General features: G+C 48.5%; 1 protein-coding gene and 1 long non-coding RNA gene across 12 annotated transcripts in view; one reads left to right on the top strand and one right to left on the bottom strand.

The window, feature by feature from the left end:
* Positions 1–5,078: 5,078 nt before the first annotated feature.
* On the bottom strand, positions 5,079–13,914 carry LOC134737956 (uncharacterized). Its single transcript, XR_010123434.1, has 2 exons — positions 13,668–13,914; positions 5,079–5,375 (listed from the first exon to the last, which is right to left on the bottom strand). It is a non-coding gene; the product is annotated as an uncharacterized LOC134737956 (long non-coding RNA).
* The window catches only part of ZER1 (zyg-11 related cell cycle regulator), a 43,478-nt gene continuing 40,982 nt past the window's right edge, over positions 13,263–15,758 (top strand). For 4 of the 11 annotated variants that reach the window (XM_063650378.1, XM_054501115.1, XM_054501124.2 and 1 more), the window contains exon 1: positions 13,278–13,402. The gene's annotated coding sequence lies outside the window, so the exon portion shown is untranslated. Of the gene's footprint in view, positions 14,059–15,758 lie in introns of all 11 variants that reach the window. The other 7 variants (XM_054501119.2, XM_054501116.2, XM_054501118.2 and 4 more) reach the window with 5 other exon arrangements.

Raw genomic sequence — 15,758 nt, 5'->3', positions numbered from 1 at the left:
GGCCTCAGTGTCTACTTACGCAATATACCTGTCACCCTGTCGTCTTCCCTGCACGCACCCCCCTGTAATTAACTACTGCATGATTGTTACAGGAGTCTCGGCCTCCCCTGCTCAACTGTTCAGGCTCCCCAGTTTATCTTGGTCTCTGCAGAATCCTCAAGGCCTGTATAGCAGGGACCCGCATGAACCGCCGTGCGCGGCCCAACTTTTTTTTTTTTATAAAAACTATACCAGCAAACCCTATAAAATGTAAGTTAGGAAGACAGAAAAAAACACAAATGATATCTTAAGAAAAATAGGCTGGACCGGGCGCGGTGGCTCTTCCCTGTAAATTCCAGCGCTTTGGGAGGACGAGGTGGGCAAATCACTTGAGGTCACGAGTTGGAGACCAGTCTGGCCAACATGGTGAAACCCCGTCTCTACCAAAAATGCAAAAATTAGCCGGGCGTGGTGGCAGGCGCCTGTAATCCCAGCTCCTCGAGATTACCTTCTTTACAAAAGATGTAAAAATTAGTTGAGTAGGCCGGGCGCGGTGGCTCACACCTGTAATCCCAGCACTTTGGGAGGCTGAAGCGGGCAGATCACCAGGTCAGGAGTTTGAGACCAGCCTGACCAACATGGTGAAACCTCGTCTCTACTAAAAATACAAAAATTAGCCGGGTGTGGTGACGCGCACCTGTAATCCCAGCTACTCAGGAGGCTGAGGGAGGAGAATTGCTTGAACCCGGGAGGCGGAGCTTGCAGTGAGCCGAGACAGCACCACCGCACTCCAGCCTGGGCAAAAAAGCAAGTCTCAGAAAAAAAAAAAAGAAACCGCTTAAATATTTTCCGAAATGGTTGTATTATTTAACACCTTTTTCTCAAGGAAAAAAAAAAAGAAAGAAACTGCTAGCCAGGCGCCGTGGCTCACGCCTGTAATCCCAGCACTTTGGGAGGCCGAGGCAGGCAGATCATGAGGTCAAAAGATTGAGACCATCCTGGCTAACACGGTGAAACCCCGTCTCTACTAAAAAATACAAAGAAAAAAATTAGCTGGGCGTGGTGGCGGTTGCCTGTAGTCCCAGCTACTCGGGAGGCTGAGGCAGGAGAATGGCGTGAGCCTGGAAGGCGGAGCTTGCAGTGAGCCGAGATCACACCACTGCACTCCAGCCTGGGCGAAACAGCGAGACTCTGTCTCAAAAAAAAAAAAAAAAGAAAAGAAAAGAAACTGCTTAAATATTTTCCGAAATGGTTGTATTATTTAACACCTACCCCAGCAGTGTATGAGAGTTGCTGTTGTACCACATCCTCACCAATACTTGATGTGGTCAGTCTTTTTAATCTTAGACATTCTAGTAGATGTGAAGTGGTATCTCCTGCTTTAACATGCATTTCCCTAAAGACATATGATGTTGAGCATCTCTTCACATGTTTGCTATCCATATATACTCTTCTTTCTTTTTTTTTTTTTTTTTTTTTTTGAGACATGGTCTCACTCTGTCACCCCAGGCTGGAGTGTAGTGGCGCAATCTCAGGTCACTGCAACCTCTGCCTACTGAGTAGCTGGGACTACAGGTGCATGCCACCATGCCCAGCTGATTTTTGTATTTTGAGGTAGAGACAGGGTTTCATCATGTTGGCCAGGCTGGTCTCAAACTCCTGACCTCAAGTGTCTGCCCACCTCAGCCTCCCAAAGTGCTGGGATTACAGGCATGAGCCACCATGCCTGGCCTTCTTTTTTTTTTTCTCTTGAGACGAAATCTCACCCTTGTTGCCGAGACTGGAGTGCAATGGGGTGATCTCCAGCTCACGGCAACCTCTGCCTCCCAGGTTCAAGCGATTCTCCTGCCTCAGCCTCCCGAGTAGCTAAGATTAAAGGTTCATGCCACCCTGCCTGGCTAATTTTTGTATTTTTTTATTTAAAAAAAAATTTTGTATTTTTAGTAGAGACGAGTTTTCATCATGTTGGCCAGGCTGGCCTCGAACTCCTGACCTAGGTGATTCTCCCTCCTCGGCCTCTCAAAGTCCTGGGATTACAGGCGTGAGCTACCATGCCTGGTGGCACTTGGCCTTCTATTTTTTTTTTTTTTTTTTGAGACGGAGTCTGGCTCTGTTGCCCAGGCTGGAGTGCAGTGGTGCAATCTCCACTCACTGCAACTTCTGCCTCCTGAGTTCAAGCAATTCTCCTACCTCAGCCTCCCAAGTAGCTGGGATTATAGGCGCGCGCCAGTATGCCTGGCTAATTTTTGTAGTTTTAGTAGAGACGGGTTTCTCTATATTGGCCAGGCTGGTCTTGAACTCCTGACCTCAGGTGATCTGACCACCTTGGCCTCCCAAAGTGCTGATATGACAGTCATAAGCCACCATGCCTGTCCCTATTGCCCATTCTTTATTGTATTTTTTTTTTTTTTTTGAGACAGTCCCTCTGTTCTTGGCTGGGCTGGAGTGCAATGGCACAATCTTGGCTCACTACAACCTCTGCCTCCAGTAATTATCCTGCCTCAGCCTCCCAAGTAGCTGAGATTACAGGCACCCACCACCACACTTGGCTAATTTTTGTATTTTAGCAGAGACGGAGTTTCACCATGTTGGCCAGGCTGGTCTCGAACTCCTGACTTCAGGTGATCTACCCACCTTGGGCTCCCAAAGTGTTGGGATTACAGGCATGCATCACCATGCCCAGCCTATTGTACTTTTATTTTATTTATTTTATTTTATTATTATTATTTTTGATACGGACTCTTACTCTGTCACCAGGCTAGAGTGCAGTGGCGCGATCTTGGCTCACTGCAACCTCTGCCTCCCGGGTTAAAGTGATTCTCCTGCCTCAGCCTCCTAAGTAGCTGGGATTACAGGTGTCCGCCACCACACCTGGCTAGTTTTTGTATTTTTAGTAGAGACGGGATTTCACGATGTTAGCCAGGATGGTCTCGGTCTCCTGACCTCGTGATCCTTCGTCCTCGGCCTCCCAAAGTGCTGAGATTACAGGCGTAAGGCCCCATGCCTGGCCTATTGTACATGTTTAAATCCCCACCACCACATTTTTCCCCCCCTCCCCAGGAAGAGGTCTCGTTCTGTCCCCAGGCTGGAGTACAGAGATTGCAGTGAGCCAAGATCATGCCACTGCACTCCAGGCTAGGCAACAGAGTGAGACCCTGTCTTAAAAAAAAAGAAAAAAAAAAAGAGACAGTTATAATTGCTGACAAGGATGTGGAGAGATAGGAACCCACACATGTGCTGGAGGGAATGTAAAATGGTGCAGCTGCTATGGAAAATAGTATGACAGTTCCTCAAAAAGCTAAACATAGAATTACCCTATGACTCAGCACTTCCATTCCTAGGCATTAAAAGCATGGACAGGGCCAGGTGCAGTGGCTCTTGCTTGTAATCTCAGCACTCTGGGAGGCCAAGGCAGGAGGATTGCTTGAGGCAGGGATTCCAGACCAGCCTGGGCAACATAATGAGACCCCCATCTCTACAAAAAATCTTAAAATTCATCCAGGCATGGCGGCACACACCTGGTGTCCCAGCTACTCAGGAGGCTAAGGTGGGAGGATCACCTGAGCCCGGAAGGTTGGAGGCTGCAGTGAGCCATGATGATCAATCCACTGCACTCCAGCCTGGGTGACAGAGTGAGAAAAAAAAAAAAAGAAAGTGAGAGAGAAAGCAGGAACAGATAGTTGTATGCCAATTGCAGCACTATTCCCAATAGCCAAAAGGTAGACACACTTCATGTGACCATCAACAGATGAATGGATAAACAAAATGTTGTATATACATATCATGGTTGTTTTACATGCTACAGCATGATGAACCGTGAAGACATTATGCTAAGTATCACAGCCAGTCACAAAAGGACAAACACTGTATGATTGTACTTGTATAAGGTAGCTAGGATATGCAAATTTATAAAAAAATAAAAGTGGATTAGATGTCACCAGGGACTACAGAGATGGAAAATGGGGAGTTATTGCTTAATGGTTACAGTTTCTATTTGGGGTAATGAAAAATTTTGGAAATAAGCTGAGCAAGATGATCTGTAATCCCAGCACTTTGGGAGGCCAAGGCAGGAGGACCACTTGAGGTCAAGAGTTCAAGACTAGCCTGTGCAATATAGCAAGACCCCATCTTTAAAAACATTTTTTTTTTGAGACACGGTCTCACTCTGCCACCCAGGCTGAGTACAGTGGTGGGATCTTGGCTCACTGCAGCCTCAACCTTCTGGGCTCAAGAGATCCTCTGCCTCAACCTCCCAAGCAGCTGGGAGCACATACCTGTGGCACCATGCCTGGCTAATTTTTTGTATTTTTTGTAGAGACAGGGTTTTGCCACCTTGCCCAGGCTGATCTCGAACTCCTGAGCTCAAGCAATCCCCCTGCCTCAGCCTTCTAAAGAGCTGGGATTACAGGAGTGAGCTCCACACCTGGCCTACAAAAATTTAACAGAAATAATTAGCGGGGCATGGTGGCACGCACCTGTAGTCCTAGCTACTTGGGAGGTTGAGGCAGGAGAATTGCTTGAACCTAGGTGTTTGAGGCTGCAGTGAGCTGTGCTCACACCACTGCACTCCAGCTGGTATAACAGAGCAAAATCCTGTCTCAAAAACAAACAAACAAACAACAACAAAGTAATTTTGGAAATAAATAGTTTCCAAAGCTGCTAACATAAAAGTCAAACGATGTAAAAAGATTACATAGTGTGCCAGTAATCAATTTCTTGACTCTAAGCTTCAAATTCTCTCATCATTTCCTGCTCTGAGAAAATGGATTTAGGACCTTTAACTATTTTTCCTGCATGGAATGGGCTTTCTTTTCCAATTCTAGTGTGCTTGGTAGACAGCCTTCTGCAAAACAAGGGGCTTGCCCAGCACCTGCCTACTACTTCATTGTCAGTAGCCAGGAACGTCTCCCAACACTCTTCTCTGGCATTATTTTCAGAAAGGAGCCTCTGGTGGGACACTTCCCTGTAAATAGCTTTCCCAAGAACCTTAGATGGCTGATTTCTGGCAAGTTCTGTGACATTATTACCAAAACACCAGGGGTTTCGTCTAGGTCTTGCTGCTGGCTGCACAGAAAGCCAATCACTGAGACAACCAGTACTGCCAGGAAAGAAAGATTTAATCAGGTACTGCAGCCATGGAGGTAGGAGATCAGCTTCAAATCCATCTCCATGACCAACTAAAATTAGGAGTTTATACAGCAGAAAAGAAATGTAACTACATACAGGAAAACAGGAATTAGGGGAGGATAAGAAAGAAGAGTTGTTCAACAGGAAGCAGGTGGCAGGTGGTCAGGTAATCATGACCAGTGAAGGGTCTGGTATCTCATTGTACAGATGCTGTGATCTGGGAAGTTTCAGTTCCTTGATACTATCTGGGAGGCCTGATAGTTGGTTTCCTGGGAAAGAAATTCAGATAAGACAAGTGTAACATTTTCAAGTTTCAAGACTCCTGAAGGTCAACTTCTACATTTATGTAAAAAAAAAACCATAAACATCAGTTCTGTGGGACAATTGGGTTGGTTTCAACATGACACCACAGCTGATTTCCAGCAAGTTTCAAAGGTACAATTTCCAGAAAGTTTCATCAGTGCAGCATCACCATGACTTTGCTACCATTCAGTGAGCCACGGCCTTTTCCTTTCTCTTTTTTTGAGACAGAGTCTTGCTCTGTTGCTGGGCTGGAGTGCAGTGGCACAATTTCGGCTCACTGCAACCTCTACCTCCCGGGTTCAGGCGATTTTCCTGCCTCAGCCTCCCAAGTGGCTGGGACTACAGGCACGTGCCACCAGGCTCAGCTAATTTTTTTTTTCTTTTTTTGAGATGGAGTCTTGCTCTGTCACCCAGGCTGGAGTGCAGTGGCGCGATCTCGGCTCACTGCAAGCTCCACCTCCCAGGTTCATGCCATTCTCCTGCCGCAGCCTCCCAAGTAGCTGGGACTACAGGCGCTTGCCACCACACCTGGCTAATTTTTTGTATTTTTAGTAGAGACAGGGTTTCACTGTGTTAGCCAGGATGGTCTCAATCTCCTGACCTCATGATCTGCCCTCACTGGCCTCCCAAAGTGCTGGGATTACAGGTGTGAGCCACCGCACCTGGCCCCATTTTTGTATTTTTAGTAGAGACAGGGTTTCACCATGTTGGCCAGGATGGTCTCCATCTCCTGACCTCGTGATCTGCCCTCCTCGGCCTCCCAAAGTGCTGGGATTACAGGCGTGAGCCACTGCGCCCGGTTGCCTTGTCTTTCTAACAAGGTCTGGCTCTCTGGGGAAGTCCGTTTCTTTAAGAGCTATATCTTACCCCAAGGGGTATTATCTGCTCCTTGTATCTACTATTCCTATATTCTTTAGAGTTTTTTTTTAACTTCTTATTAACCAATCCCTTGTGATTCCAATCTCGTTATTGTTAATAAAGCTTTTTTTTTTTTTTTTTTTTTTTTTTTCTGAGACAGGGTCTTACTCTGCCACCCAGGCTGGAGTGCAGTGGCACAATCTCATCTTACTACAAGCTCTGCCTCCTAGGCTCAAGCAATCCTCCCACTTCAGCCTCCCAAGTAGCTCAGACCACAGGCATGTGCCACCACGCCTGGCTAATTTTTTATTTTTTGTAGGGATGCGTTTTCACCATGTTGCCTAGGCTGGTCTTGAACTCCTCACTCATGTTATCTGCCTGCCTTGGCCTCCCAAAGTGCTGGGATTACAGCCATGAGCCACCATGACTCTTTTTTTAATTTTATTTTGAGACGGAGTTTCACTTTTGTTGCCCAGACTGGAGTGCAATGGTGCATTCTCAGCTCACTGCAATCTCCGCCTCCTGGGTTCAAACGATTCTCCTGCCTCAACTTCCCGAGTAGCGGGGATTACAGGCATGCACCACCATGCCTGGCTAATTTTTTTTTTTTTGAGACGGAGTGTTGCTCTGTCCACCAGGCTGGAGTGCAGTGGCATGATCTCGGCTCACTGCAAGCTCCGCCTCCCGGGTTCACACCATTCTCCTGCCTCAGCCTCCCAAGTAGCTGGGACTACAGGCGCCCGCCACCTCGCCCAGTTAATTTTTTGTATATTTAGTAGAGATGGGGTTTCACCGTGCTAGCCAGGATGGTCTCAATCTCCTGACCTCGTGATCCACCTGCCTCAGCCTCCCAAAGTGCTGGGATTACAGGCGTGAGCCACCGTGCCCAGCCTAATTTTGTATTTTTAGTAGAGACGGGGTTTCTCCACGTTGGTCAGGCTGGTCTCGAACTCCCAGTCTCAGGTGATCCGCCCACCTCTGCCTCCCAAAGTGCTGGGATTACAGGTGTGAGCCACCACGCCAGCTTTCTTTTTTTAAATGATACTCATCCTAGTAGGTGAGAAGTGGCATCTCACTGTGGTTTTGATTTGCATGTGAGTTCTCTAACTTTGTTCTTTTTCAAGTTTGTTTCAGCTATTAAGGGTTCCTTGAGATTCCATCTGAATATGAGAATGAATTTTTCTGTATTTCAAAAACCACCATTGGGTTTTTTTGTTTGTTCGTTTGTTTGTTTTGAGACAGACTCTTGGCCTGTCTCCCAGGCTGAAGTGCAATGGCGCGATCTTGGCTCACTGCAACCTCTGCATCCCGGGTTCAAGTGATTCTCCTGCCTCAGCCTCCCGAGTAGCTGGGACTACCAGTGTGCCACCATGCCCAGCTAATTTTTGTATTTTTAGTAGAGAATGGGTTTCACCATGTTGGCCAGGCTGGTCTCGAAATCCTGACCTCATGATCTGTCCACCTCGGCCTCCCAAAATGCTGGGATTACAGACGTGAGCTACCGCGCCCAGTGGGGATTTTTTTTTTTTTTTTTGAGACAGAGTCTTGCTCTGTTGCCCAGGCTGGGGTGCAGTGGTGCAATCTTGGCTCACTACAACCTCTGCCCCCTGGGTTCAAGTGATTCTCCTGCCTCAGCCTCCTGAGTAGCTGGGATTAAAGACGTCTGCCACTATGCCTGGCTAATTTTTGTATTTTTAGTAAAGATGGGGTTTCACCATGTTGGCCAGGCTGGTCTTGAATTCCTGACCTCAGTTGATCTGCCGGCCTCGCCCTCCCAAAGTGCTGGGATTACAGGTGTGAGCCACTGCATCCAGCTTAGTTAGGTATTCTTTAATTTTGTTTAGCAATGTTTTGTGGTTTTCAGTGTACAAGTTTTTTACATCCTTGGTTAAATTTATTCTATTTTATTCTTTTTGATGCTCTTGCAAATGGAACTAGTTTTATTAAATTCTTTTTCAGATGGTTTTTTAAAAGTATATGGAAATGCAACTGATTTTCGTGTGTTGCTTTTGTATCTTGCAACTCTGCTAAATTCATTTATTGGCTTTAATAAATTTTTGTGCATTATTTGAGGTTTTCTTTTCTTTTTCTTTTTTTTTTTTTGAGACAGAGTCTTGCTCTGTCGCCCAGGCTAGAGTGCAGTGGCCTGATTTCGGCTCACTGCAACCTCTGCCTCCCAGGTGCAAGCGATTCTCCTGCCTCAGCCTCCCAAGTAGCTGGGATTAGAGATACCTGCCACCATGCCCGGCTAATTTTTGTATTTTTAGTAGAGACGTTTCGCCATCTTGGTCAGGCTGGTCTCGAACTCCTGACTTGGTGATCCACCTGCCTCGGCCTCCCAAAGTGCTGGGATTACAGGCATGAGCCACGGCGCCTGGCTGAATTTTTTTTTTTTTTTTTTTTTTTTTGAGACGGAGTCTTGCTCTGTCACCCAGGCTGGAGTGCAGTGACTCGATCTCAGCACACTGCAACCTCCGCCTCCCAGGTTCAAGCAATTCTTCTGCTTTGGCTTCCCGAGTAGCTGGGACTACAGCCACCTGCCAACATGCTTGGCTAATTTTTGTATTTTTAGTAGAGACGGGGTTTCACCATATTGGCCAGGCTAGTCTCAAATTCCTGACCTCAGGTGATCTGCCCGCCTCAGGACCCCAAATTGCTGGCATTACAGGCGTAACCACTGAGCCCAGCCTACAGTGCTTGATTTTCATACATTGAACCATCTTTGAATTCCAACAATAAATCCCATTCCCACATCTCACTTGGTCATAGTATATTGTTATTTTAATATGCTGCTGAATTTGGCTTGCTATATCAAAACTATATCTTTTTTCAGCCTCTTACTTTGAACCTATTTCTGTCTTTACATTTAAAGTGGGTTTATTATAGGCAGCTTTTTGTTGGGGCTTGCTTTTTTAAAAGTAAAAATTTTAGAGGCAGGGTCTCCTTCTGTCACCCAGGCTGGAGTGCAGTGCACCATCATGACTTACTAAAGCCTCAACCCTCTGGGTTCAAGAGATCCTCCTGAGTAGCTGGGACTACAGGCACATGCCACCATACCTCACTAATTTTTAAATTTTTTGTAGAGACAGAATCTCACTACATTTCCCTTGCTGGTCTCAAACTCCTGGATTCAAGTGACCCTCCCACTTTAGCCTCCCAAAATGAGGGCTTGTCTTTCTTTTCTTTCTCTCTTTTTTTTTTTTTTTTTTTTGAGATGGAGTTTCGCTCATGTTGCCCAGGCTGAAGTGCATTGGCGCCATCTTGGCTCACTGCAAACTCTGCCTTCTGGGTTCAAGTGATTCTCCTGCCTCAGCCTCCCAAGTAGCTGGAACTACAGGCATGCACCACCATACCCAGCTAATTTTTGTATTTTTAGTAGAGACGGGGTATCACCACATTGGCCAGGGATGGTCTTGATCTCTTGACCTCGTGATCCACCAGCCTCAGCCTCCCAAAGTGCTGGGATTACAGGCATGAAGGCATGAGCCACTGTGCCCAGCCATTTTTTTTTTTTTTTTTTTGAGATGGAATTTCATTCTTATTGCCCAGGCTGGAATGCAATGATGCCATCTCAGTGCACTGCAACCTCCGCTTCCCAGGTTCAAGCAATTCTCCTACCTCAGCCTCCTGAGTAGCTGGGATTACAGGCATGTGCCACCACGCCTGGCTAATTTTGTATTTTTAGTAGAGATGGGTTTTCTCCATGTTGGTCAGGATGGTTGTGAACTCCTGACCTCAGGTGATCTGCCTGCCTCAGCCTCCCAAAATGCTGGGATTACAAATGTGAGCTGCTGTGCCCAGCTCCCTCTTTTCTTTTCTTTTTTCTTTCTTTCTCTTTCTTTTTCTTTCTCTCTCTCCCTTCCTTTTTCTTTTCTCTCTTTTCCTCTCTCTCCTTCTTTCTTTCCCTTCCTTCCTTCCTCCCTCCCTCTCTCTTCTTCTTTCTTTTTTTCCTTTCTCTCTTTCCCTCTTTCCTTCCTTCCCTTCTTTCTTTCTCTCTTTTTTTCCTTTCTTGTCTTTCTCTGTTTCCCTCTTTCTCTCTCTCTCTCTTTCCTTCCTTCCTACTTTCTTTTTTTTTTTTTTTTTTTTTTTTAGAGAGACTTGCTCTGTCACGCAGTCTGGCCTTAGCCTCCCAAGTAGCTGGGACTACAGGCAGATGCCACTACGCCTGGCTAATTTTTTTTTTTTTTTTTTGTATTTTTAGTAGAGACAGCGTTTCACTATGTTGTCCATCTTGTCTCAAACTCCTGGCCTCAAGTGATCCGCCCACCTCAGCCTCCCAAAGTGCTGGGATTACAGGCATGAGCCTGGGGCTTGCTTTTCTATGCAATGTGACAAACTGCCTTTTACTTGTAGTGTTTAGACCTTTACATTCACTCTGATTATTTTTCCTGGTTTAATCTAAGCCCATTTTGCTATTTGTTTCTTTCTTTTGTTTTTTTTTTTGAGATGGAGTCTCGCTCTGTTGCCCAGGCTGGAGGGCAGTGGCGCCATCTCGGCTCACTGCAAGCTCTGCCTCCCAGGTTCACACCATTCTCCTGCCTCAGCCTCCCGAGTAGCTGGGACTACAGGCGCCCGCCCCCACACCCGGCTAATTTTTTTGTATTTTTAGTAGAGACCAGGTTTCACCATGTTAGCCAGGATGGTCTCGATCTCCTGACCTCGTGATCCGCCCGCCTTGGCCTCCCAAAGTGCTGGGATTACAGGCATGAGCCACCGCGCCCAGCCTGTTATTTGTTTCTTATTTCCTATTTGTTTTCTGTTTTCTTTTTCTTTTTTTTTTGAGACAGAGTCTCGCAGTGTTGCCCAGGCTGGCGTGCAGCGGCGTGATCTCCGTTCACTGCAACCTCCGCCCCCGGGGTTTAAGCAATTCTCCTGCCTCAGCCTCCAGAGTGGCTGGGACTACAGGCACATGCTGCCACACCTGGCTAATTTTTTTAAATTTTTTATTTTAGTAGAGACAGGGTTTCACCGTGTTGCCCAGGCTGTTCTCGAACTCCTGAGCTCAGGCAATCAGGCCACCTCAGCCTCCCAAAGTGCTGAGATTACAGGCGTGAGCCACCAAATTGGGCTTTTTTTTTTTTTTCTTCTTGTGAGACAGTTTCACTCCTGTTGCCCTGGCTGGAGTGCAATGATACAATCTTGGCTCACTGCAAACTCTGCCTCCCAGTTTCAAGCGATTCTCCTGCCTCAGTTTCCTAAGTTCCCAAGTAGCTGGGATTACAGGCGTGCGCCACTATGCCCAGCTAATTTTTGTATTTTTAGTAGAGACGGGGTTTCACCATGTTGGCCAGGCTGGTTTCAAACTCTTGACCTCGTGATCTGCCTGCCTTGGCCTCCCAAAGTGCTGATATAACAGGCTTGAGCCACGACGCCTGGCCCAAGCAACGTATTAATATGAGAGTTCCCATCTAGCCATATCCTCGTCAACATTTGTTATTGTCTCTCTGATTATGTCTATCCTAAGGAGCACAAAACCGTACCTCCACCTCCTGGGCTCAAGCAATCCTCCAACCTCAGCCTCCCGAGTAGCTGGGACTACAGATGCGCACCACCATGCCCTGCTAATTTTTGTAGAAATGGGGTCTCCCTATGTTGCCCAGGCTGATCTCCAACTCCTGGGCTCAAGCCTCAGCCTTGACAACCCCATCTGCTGAGATTATAGGTTGTGAGTCACTGTGCCAAGCCCAACAGCTTTTTTAAGGATTCGAGACTGTACGAACATAGTTGTAGCTGGTCAAAGATTAAAAGGCACTATGCAAGAAAAAAGAAATCCGCAAAATTAGTTCTTGGAATGGAGGTGAGGCACCTGTCAAGAAAGGGTTCCTCAAGAAAGGAGCGTCTAGGCAGGGTGTGGTAGCTCATGCCTGTAATCCCAGCACTTTGGGAGGCTGAGGTGGGCGCATCACCTGAGGTCAAGAGTTTGAGACCAGCCTGCCCAACATGGTGAAACCCCGTCTCTACTAAAAATACAAAAATTAGCCAGACGTGATAGTAGGCGCCTGTAATTCCAGCTACTTGGAGGCTGAGGCAGGAGAATTGCTTGAACCCGGGGAGTTTGCAGTGAGCTGAGGGCCATTGCCCTTCAGCCTGGGCAACAACAGAGAGAAACTCCGTCTCTCAAAAAAAAAAAAAAAAAAAAAAAAAAAAAGAGAGAGAAATCCAGAGAAGAAATGATGGTGTTTAGAGATGGAGTCTTCCTCTGTCGCCCAGGCTGGAGTGCAGTGGTGCGATCTCAGCTTACTGCAAGCTGTGCCTCCTGGGTTCAAACGATTCTCCTGCTTCAGTCTCCTGAGTGGCTGGGATTACAGGCGCGCACCACCACGCTCGGCTAATTTTTATATTTTTAGTAAAGACGGCGTTTCACCATGTTGGCCAGGCTGGTCTCGAACTCCTGACCTCAGGTGATCCGCGTGCCTCGGCCTCCCAAAGTGCTGGGATTACAGGCGTGCGCCACTGCGCTCGGTCAGAAGGAACTGGTTTGACAGGATCCTTAGGACTTGGAGACTGGATGAGGGGCCCAGGAAAATGTAGGGGCCGAGGTCGCCTCCCAATTTCCCATTTGGAAGCTCGGTTGCCTGGTGGCGCATGCCCTAGATGGAGGTTAGGAGCACCTTTTGGGGGACGGTGATGACTGCGGGTGGACACGCGAGTGTGAGCCACCCGTAGAGAACACAAGACATGTTCAACAGGGCGCTGGATGGAGGGGGCTGGCGCCCAGAGTCAGTCCTGCCCTTCGGCAGTGTTAGGCTCAGGTGAACCGCAGCGCCAGGGCGGGCACCGATCCTGGGGTCCCACGAACAGGCCCCTCGGAGGCCAGGGAGAGCCCTGAATGACGCGTTCTCTCGGGTGGCCTGGGGGCGCATCCCGCGGCCTCCTCCACCGGCGTAATGTGCCGGGCCTGGGACAGGAGCCGCCTGCCGGTCCCCGGAACCTTCTGCCGCCGCCGCCCGCGTTAGCCGCGGGACGGGTCGGGGGAACCCGATCGCTGTTGCTAAGGGGCGGCCCCGGAAGTGACGCGCCCCGGGTTTGTTGACAGCGGAGGCGGCGGCGGCTGCAGGCTCCGAGCCGTAGGAGCCGGATCGGGGGAGGGGCCGGGCCCAGGAGCCTCAGCCCCGCCGGCAGCCCTAAGGGCAAGGTAACCGCCACGGGGTCCCCGTCGCGACCCCTCCCTCCCGGAGCTCCCGTCCCCGGGATCCCAAGCTCCGCCCAGCCGACCCCCGTCTCCCCTGGACCCCAGCTCTAGCCTGACGAGATCCCCAACCTCCTGAGGTGCTCTGGCCCCGGATTCTCCCGGGCTGCATTCTCTGCTCCTCCTCGCCTGCGAAGCATCACGTCCGCTTCCCGACGCTGAGGGCAGCCCCATCCAGGGTAGGTCCCGGACCCCGGGCCAAGGGACGTACCTGCGTCCTCCTCCTTCGCCTCCTGCCTACGGGGCCTAAGCATCGCCGCCGCAACCACTCTCTGAGGTCCATCTCCGCCAGTGGTGGGAGGGTTTCTTTCTCTATCCCTGCCGCCAGGTCTGAGAATCGTGTCTTTAAAGCTGAGCTCCCTTCCTCCAGAAAGAAAATGACGCTCTGTCGTTTGCCCCTACAAGATGGGGGATCGATGTAGGGCTGAAAGGGCCACCCTCTGCCCCTCCTACCTGTTGGATGAGCTTAAGTTCCCCCAGAGAAGTGCTTAGAAGCTCAAGGACGACTTGGATTCTGGATCAGCTCCCAAAAGGGATGACACAAAGCATAGGGAAATCCAACAGGGTGAGGTTGCAACCCGAGGGCCAAGGGAGCCCAACAGGTGAGTTGATAGTGAAACTGACCGTGCTGGCCACTATAGCTCTGTGGGTGGAACTTGTCTTGGCTGCTCTTTGACCGAAAGAGCCCAAGATTTCCAGTCTTTGCCTGTCTTTGTCAGTCCATTCGTTTTGTTTTGTTTTGTTTTTCTTTTCTTTATTTTTTTTTAAATAGAGATGGGGTCTCACTATGTTACCCAAGCTGGTCTCGAACTCCTGGGCTCAAGTGATCCGCCCGCTCCAGCCTCCAAAAGTGCTGGAAATACAGGCATGAGCCACCGCGCTCGGCTAGTGCATTTGATTTTTAAGGGGGAGGGGAATGGAATATCTGATGTCTCGGGAAAATCCTTCCATGTATGATCTTTCACAGAATGTTTCTCTTCAGACTTCAAACTGGTTAGGATGAGCATAAAAGCATAGCTTTGAAAAGGGTCATGGGAGGCTATACTTAGAGCAGAAAGTGGTGGCCAGGGTGAAGGGCCTCACTACTTTGGTTTATTTGTTCATTCAGCAAATAATAAACATGATATGTGAGGAGGTAATAAGTACTTTGGAGAAAAATAAAGAAGGAAGGACCATGGGGAGGGAGTTGGGAGTTGTCATTTTATAGAGGGTGTTCAGGGAAGGTCTCTAGTAAGGTGACCTTTGAGCAGAGATAAGTGAGGGAGCAAGCCAGGTAGTTCTCTTGTGGCAGAGCATTCCGAAGCAAATGCAAAGGTCCTGTGGTCATATGCCTGGTGATTTTAAGAAACAGCACAAGGGCTCACGCTTGTAATCCCAGCACTTTGGGAGGCTGAGGCAGCAGGATCACCTGAGGTCAGGAGTTCAAGACCAGCCTGGCCAACATGGTGAAACCCCATCTTTACTAAAAGTACCAAAAAAAAAAATTAGCTGGCCGTGGTGTCTCATGTCTGTAATCCAAGCTACTCAGGAGGCTGAGGCAGGAGAATCGTTTGAACCTGAGAGGTGGAGGTTGCAGTGAGCCGAGATTGTGCCCATTGCACTCCAGCCTGGGTGACAAGAGCGAGACTCTGTCTCAAAAAAAAGAAAGAAACAACGGGAGGATGGGGGACTGGAGCAGGTTGAAGAAGGGTAAGAGTGGTTGGCAAGAAAGTCAGAGAACAGTGGGGACCAGAAAATGGTGGGAAAGACATCAGGGGCTGTCCTTGTGATGCAGGGTCACAGGGTGTCTAATGGGACACCCTTTCAGAACTGTACTTGTTGAAGTGTCTGGTGGTTGGAGAAAATACGGATTTGTTTTAGATGACAAATGGCCATTGTGCTTGGGGCTTCGGTTGTAAGTACCCTTCTTCCATCTTTGTAATGACCATTGATGGAACAAATACAAAGAATCATGGTCACAGAGAACTGCGATTAAATCAAGTTAAGTTATGCCGCTGCTTCCTGGTTGTGAGAATGTGGGCACGGGACCTTTTTCCACCTCAATCTTCTCATCTAGAAAATATGGCAGGCTGGGCATGGTGGCTCACACCTGTAATCCCAGCACTTTGGGAGGCAGGTGGATCACCTGAGGTCAGGAGTTCAAGACCAGCCTGGCCAACATGGTGAAACCCCATCTCTACTAAAAATACAAAAATTAGCCGGGTGTGGTGATGCATGCCTGTAATCCCAGTTACTGGAGAGGCTGAGGCAGGAGAATCGCTTGAACCTGGGAGGTGGAGGTTGAAGTGAGCTGAGATCACGC

This window comes from Pongo pygmaeus, chromosome 13 (assembly GCF_028885625.2).
Source record: "Pongo pygmaeus isolate AG05252 chromosome 13, NHGRI_mPonPyg2-v2.0_pri, whole genome shotgun sequence".
In the NCBI taxonomy this organism is placed as follows: Eukaryota; Metazoa; Chordata; class Mammalia; order Primates; family Hominidae; genus Pongo; species Pongo pygmaeus.
The sequence above is the reverse complement of the archived record's forward strand: the minus strand, read 5'-3'. Positions and strand labels throughout refer to the sequence as shown.